The following is a 6,664-nucleotide window of genomic DNA, read 5'->3' as shown; positions in this document are numbered from 1 at the left end:
ATAGTAACTCTTGTAAAATAAACTGGGAAGCATAAAACAAGTCTGGAGTATTTTTTAGGAGGGGTTAAAGGGGCGATAAGGCATACACTGGAGATGGACATAGCTGTCTAACAATTTTAAGTGGTCTTGAAGCATACCAAGCAAGTCTTGAATATTGTTTAGGCAGGGTTAAAGGGACGATTAGGCATCCACTGGACATAGACGTAATTGTGTAACAATTTCAAGCGGTTGCCGTATCAGCGTTTGAAAAAAATTAGCCGGAGATAATGCCAAAATTCCAATAGGAAAGTGCCTTGGTGAATAATAAGCTTGTAGCATTTTCGTTTCACTCCGAATGCCATAAGAACCAAAAAAGATTCTTAATTTTTTTGGAGTCTTGTGTATTATTATAATAAAAAAATTGCTCTCTCGTTTGATTTCGTTTTTTCGCCTAGATATTTACGAAGGAAATAAATAATAATCTGCCTGCTTATGCTGACAAGATGATGATTACAGAATGATTTTTGGTGTGATTACAGAATGAATCGATGACTTCGATTTTAACAGCCGTCAGGGTACGATGGAGTACGTGGAGTCCGCTCAGATTTGTCCGGTTTTTAGTATGATTTGTTGCAATTGGGAACGTAGGAAGTAAAAAAAGTTGGAAAAAACCAATAATGTAGTGCAGTACTACGAATATATATGTACAACAGTTAAACAAAGATAAAATAAGTACTCGCTTCGGCGGTACATATACTAAAATTGGAACGATACAGAGAAGATAGCTTGGCCCCCTGCGCAAGGATGACACGCAAAATCGTGAAGCGTTCCACATTTTAACAATTTTAGATCTTTAAGGCCAGATCTAGATTTTTAATAAAGCAAGCAAAAAAAGAAGCTGGACCAATTACGTGTCGTCAATTGACTCGTCTACGCCCATAATGGATATATGGCAAAAAATAAGGAAAATAAAAAGTTCAAAAACATTTAAACCATATTGACTAGACTATCTGATCTAGATTTTTAATAAAGCAAGCAAAAAAAGAGAGCTGACCAATTACGTGTCGTCAATTGACTCGTCTACGCCCATAAGGGATATATGGCAAAAAATAAGGAAAATAAAAAGTTCAAAAACATTAACCATATTGACACAATCACTACAAATGATCTACAACTTCAGACAAACACGAAATCTCAGAAATTTAGTAGAACACTATCAGTTGTATTCAAGCAATCAGCAGTACCACCCAAATTTCTTAGAACACAAAGAAAGAACAGAAGCATCAAAAATTAATATAGAAGATACTGCTGATCCACTAAACACTTCCATAACACTTGATGAATTAAAATGAAAGTCTATAACCCTCAAAAATACCTCACCTGGACCTGATGACATACCACCAATTTTCATAGAAAAACTACCTATAAGCGCGAAGGTTACTTTAGTAGAGATCTTCAACAAATTTATTCGACCCAAAATTTCCATCTCTGTGGCGCGAAGCAATTATAATACCATTTTTAAAAGACAATAAACCAAAAAACTTATCTTCTTCGTATCGACCAATATCTCTTACCTGTAGCATCTGCAAAATAATGGAAAAGATTGTAAGCAAAAGATTAAAATGGTACTTAGAAAAGAAAAATCCATCCTTAGATCCATCCAAAGTGGTACCGATCAGAACGGTCTACAATAGATAACATTATAGCATTAGAATCTGAAATACACGAAGCTTTTATACATAAACAAAAATTAATAGCAATTTTTCTTTGACATCACAAAAGCATTTGACACCACGTGGACATATCACATCTTGATGTGATATGTCCACAATGAAGAGTTGGAAAATAGATGGTAATTCTTAGCCTTCGTCAAAAACTTCCTGGAGAACAGAAGTATAAAAGTTAAAACAAACGGTGTCATGTCAACTAAGAAATCACTGGAAAATGGTATCCCTCAAGGATCTGTATTAAGCCCCCTGCTATTCTTAATAGCAATCAACAACGTATCTAACCATTTTATGCTTCCAGTAAAAGCATACCTTTACGCCGATGATCTTGTAATATATATATATATTTTTTTTTAGCCCTTTTCTATCCGAATTGTCGAATAAAGGCCTCTCCCATTTCTCGCATTCATCCCTGTTGTGTGCTAGGCGTTTCCACGTTGGTCCTGCGACTCTTTTGATATCTTCGCTCCAGCGCATTTGAGGTCTTCCTCTTGGTCTCTCGCATCGTACGGTCGCCAGTTTCCGACTTCTTTGTTCCATCTACCATCTTCGAGACGTTCGTTGTGTCCAGCCCCATTTCCATTTTAATTTAGCTGCTTGTTTCGCGGCGTCCTTTATTTTTGTTTTGTTCCGGATTGCTTCGTTCGTTTGCCGATCTATTAGTGAGATACCAAGCATCTGTCGTTCTATGGCTCGCTGAGTTTTTCGAATCTTGTCCATGGTTCTTTTTTGTGAATGTCCAGGTTTGAGCTCCGTAAGTGAGAACGGGAAGGATACAAGAATCGAACACTTTGGTTCGAAGGTTGTGGGGTATCTTTTTGTCTTTCAGTATGTATGAGAGTTTTCCAAATGCGGCCCATCCCATTCTTACTCGTCTGCTTATTTCGGTAGTTTGGTTTTCTTTGTTTATATATATGAGAAGTAAAAACCTAAAATCAGCTGCATCAATATTACAGAATACACTAAATAAATTAGAAGGTGGTCTTTAGATATAGGCCTTGAGATTTTCAATCGAAAAAACTAAAGTAATAATATTTGACAAAAGGGAAACACAACACCACTTAAATTTAAAACTAAACGGAAATACTCTTATAACAATCAACGAAATCAAATTTTTGGGAATGACATTCGACTCTCAACTAAAATGGACATCGCACATAAATGAACTAATTAATTCATGCCAACAGAGAATAAATCTCTAAAAGTTCTTTCCAATCACAAATGGGGCGCAGACACAACTATTCTTCTGCGATTATATCAAGCTTTAATTAGAAGCAAACTAGATTATGGATGTATATGCTACGAAACTGCTACTAAAGTCAAATGAACAAACTGGACATCATCCAATCTACAGCATTACGCATAGTTTTCGGAGCTTTCAGAACCACGCCAATTAGCAGCCTTCAAGTCCTAGCAGGAGAATTTAATATTAAAATTACCACTTTAAATATCTAAAATACAATAATTGTATAAATACATAATAATTAATAACATTGGGATACCTAATATTAGGCTCATGACAAAAGTAGACAGAACGAGTCTGTTGCGAGTAGCATGAGCCTACAGGACTGTATCTGCTGCAGCCTTGTGGGCTATCACGGATTGTGTTCCTCTGCATGTGTTAGCAGTAGAAAAGAGACATCTCTATGAGAGAAGAGAGCATTTGACAAAAGCTATAAAAAAAAGAAGAAAGGGAAAGATTAATAGAAAGTTGACAAGAAGGGTGGAATAACAAAGAAGATGTTGCCCAGTGGATCAAGATGCTGATTCCGAGACTAAGGGACTGGGTAGATTGTCTGTTTTAGGGCGTATATTTTCATAGGTTCAGAAGACAGATACAGATAAATGCCTATACTTCGTATATTCCGACATTGTTACTCACATAATGCTGGAGTGTAATAGATGTACAGTGAGAGAAACAGAATAAATTAAGGAAAAAGGTATGACCCTGTGACTGTAAGAGAGATGATCATGAAGATGACGGGAAGTACGGAGAGATGGAATAGTGTTCACAATTACATCCTATATAGCAGTCATCAAAAAGAAAGAATAAGAAGAGAAACACCAACCGGACCAACGACAGAGATAAGATCTAATTACTATTTTAATGGGAATAAGCCACAATTAAAGGTTAAAATAAGTATATTGACGTTTGAATCTCCACTTCAGAATTTGTTCTCAAAATAAGATGGGTGCGCTAAATATTGACACTGCTTTTAATAGTGCCACACCCGTATTACAGATAGTATCGACGCTGCAACTAAGGCGGCAACAGTGGCAAGTGTCTTGTCTATCAGCAACGTGTTTTCTATTCGCGGTTTTAGTCTATGGCACAGTCTATTGTATCCATCAGATGTAGAAGCTCGTTATTTGTTATTCGTGTCCTCGTTTAAATAAACCTGCATGAAAATTGCATGATTTATTTCAAATGAAATTTTAACTTACGGATTTTTTTTTCTGAACGTCATTTGTTCCTAATATTGCCATTACTAATAATTCCTAATATTGCCGAGTGACAATATTAGGGACTAAATATTAAACTTTTTTGGCAGCATGCCAAGAAAACTGAGTGATCAGAAAAAGATCTACGATCGGCGCTGCAAATCATAGCGAACGGAATGGCAATCAAAGAGGCTGCCAAGCATTATAACATTCCTTGCTTAACGCTAAGTCTTTATCACAGAACACATAATCCCGTAGAAAGCTTGGAAGATCTCCGGTGTTGTCTGCAGCACAAGAAAATGATCTTATCGAAAGAATTTACACATTAGTTGAAGTAGGTATGCCTATTACAAGCAAGATTCTCATGAAAAGTGTGTTTTCTTACGCTACAACAAATCATATACATTCGTTTTCTAAAGAGTCAAATAAAGCTGTAGATAGAATATGGCTTAAGTAATTCTAGTGCAGCCATCCACACGTAGCTAGGTGAAAAGTTCAACTAATGAATACGACTCAAGCCCAAAATGAATATATTAAGTTTCGTTGATGACTTCTTTCATAAACTGAGAGATACCATAGAAAAATTAAACCTATTTGACAAACCTGGTAGCTTATATATTACGGGAAAAAAGGATGCAGCTCAAAAATCCATAAGCAAATTGTTTTTGTTAAAAGGGGAGCAAAACGGGTACATTTAACCGCACCCGAGCACGGAGAAAACGTGTCAATTGTAGTTTGCGGAAATGCGCTTGGTCAACGTGTACCGCCTTTTGTGCTATTTAAAGGCCAAAGGTTTAAACCTAAATGGTCGGATCACTTGCCCCCTGGCTTAAAAGCTATTGTCACAAATAAAGGTAGTACGACATGCGAAGCATCTGTTTTGTGGCTTGACCATTTCTTTTCATTCAGAAACCCTGGTCCTACCCTACTAATATTTGAGGGAGCTTAAAGTCACCTAGATATTTCCATAGTTGAGGCAGATAACCGCATGGACATACCTTTATTCTGTCTTCCTAGCAACACGTCACACGAGTTGCAACCTATGGATAAATCAGTGTTTAAAAGCTTTAAGACATTTTGGGACCAAGAAGTTCTACAGTTTTTAACAACAAACCCTGGCAAGGCGATTACCAAAATGAGGTTTGGAGATATTTTTTACTCTATTTTAGCTAAAAGCAATGACACCATCAAACATTCTCTCCGATTTTGCATTTACCGGCATTTATCCGTTTAAACCAGACGCTATACCTGAAGCTGCCTTTGCACCACGTTTGATCACTCACAGAGAAGAACACGAAGTAAATCACAGTAGCTTGAAGATGACAAAAAAAGTTTACTTGTCCTCACTGTTCTTAAGTTATATTTTTTGGAAATGTTTGTTCCATTTATATTATTTAATTGCCTTTATTTTTGACGTGACAACGTCTTAAATTAGGTTGTGGCTCGGAGTCATTTAAGAAAAAGTGTAACGCCCGCTCACGTCTGTTACAGTGAGTCGCCGAACGAGAGAGAGGCCCGCCGGACCGGCGAATGCCTTGCGTCTCTCTCCCACTCAAACATGATCGGTCCGCTGCGCGCGGCACTAGAGAATTAGGCGCGTTGAATCGCTAAAGTTGAAAATCGTTGAAAGTATCGTCAGCTGTGTCTGTAGTGAAAATGTGGAGTGCTTAGATTCGTCATTTACAACAACTACAACAATAAAGGTAAATAATTGTACACTAATATTTCATTATCGTAAACTATGATTGATTGATTAATTGTTAGATTGACACAAAAGTTGAGAAACTGAGTTTATAGGTTATGTCATACTATTGACAAATGTTGATAGTGTTAAGTAAATTATTAGTTTAAATCACTCTGCAATCAATCGTAATTCAGTCGATTGAGAAGAAACAGCGCGTATTGCTAGTCAAACATTTAAAATAACAAATTATAACCTCTAACCTGTCAAAACAGGGCGACCAAACAAACGAACTAAACCGACCAATCACCACGCGCGGAGTTAGAATTTAACTGTGTTTAGCAAGAATTTCAAATTCCAATTTTAGTAAATGTTTTAATTTTCAACTTTACCATTTACAATTACAAATTTTAATTAATTTCAAATTTATTTAGCAAAAATTTGAACCTTCGATCTGAATAAGTGTTTTGATTTTCAAATTGATTCTTTAAAATTAAAAATATTAAAATATATATAATCAGAAGTGAACGTCACATAACATTATCTGTACTTATTATTATTTAATATGTAGGCAAATACATGTGACCATACTTGGTAGACACAATTGGAAATAGTAATTTTTTATAACTGAAAAAAATAAATATATAAAATACTGGTAGCAAACAATAACTTCAATGATCGATATCTCCGCAACTAATTGATATATCGAAAAAATTTTCAAATAAATTTTGTAGAAAATAATAAGATCAATAATATAATATAAAATAAATAATATATAAAATAATATATAAAAATATAATATATAAAATATAAATAATATATAACATAATAATAT

At 35.4% G+C, this 6,664-nt stretch overlaps 1 non-coding gene across 1 annotated transcript; it reads left to right on the top strand.

Moving 5' to 3' along the window:
* Positions 1–711: 711 nt before the first annotated feature.
* LOC140431630 (U6 spliceosomal RNA) lies at positions 712–818 on the top strand. Its single transcript, XR_011949706.1, has one exon. It is a non-coding gene; the product is annotated as a U6 spliceosomal RNA (small nuclear RNA).
* The last annotated feature ends 5,846 nt before the right edge of the window (positions 819–6,664 follow it).

The sequence above is a fragment of the Diabrotica undecimpunctata genome, unplaced genomic scaffold (assembly GCF_040954645.1).
Source record: "Diabrotica undecimpunctata isolate CICGRU unplaced genomic scaffold, icDiaUnde3 ctg00001548.1, whole genome shotgun sequence".
In the NCBI taxonomy this organism is placed as follows: Eukaryota; Metazoa; Arthropoda; class Insecta; order Coleoptera; family Chrysomelidae; genus Diabrotica; species Diabrotica undecimpunctata.
Note: the sequence above shows the minus strand (reverse complement) of the source record. Positions and strands in the feature narration are given on the sequence as shown.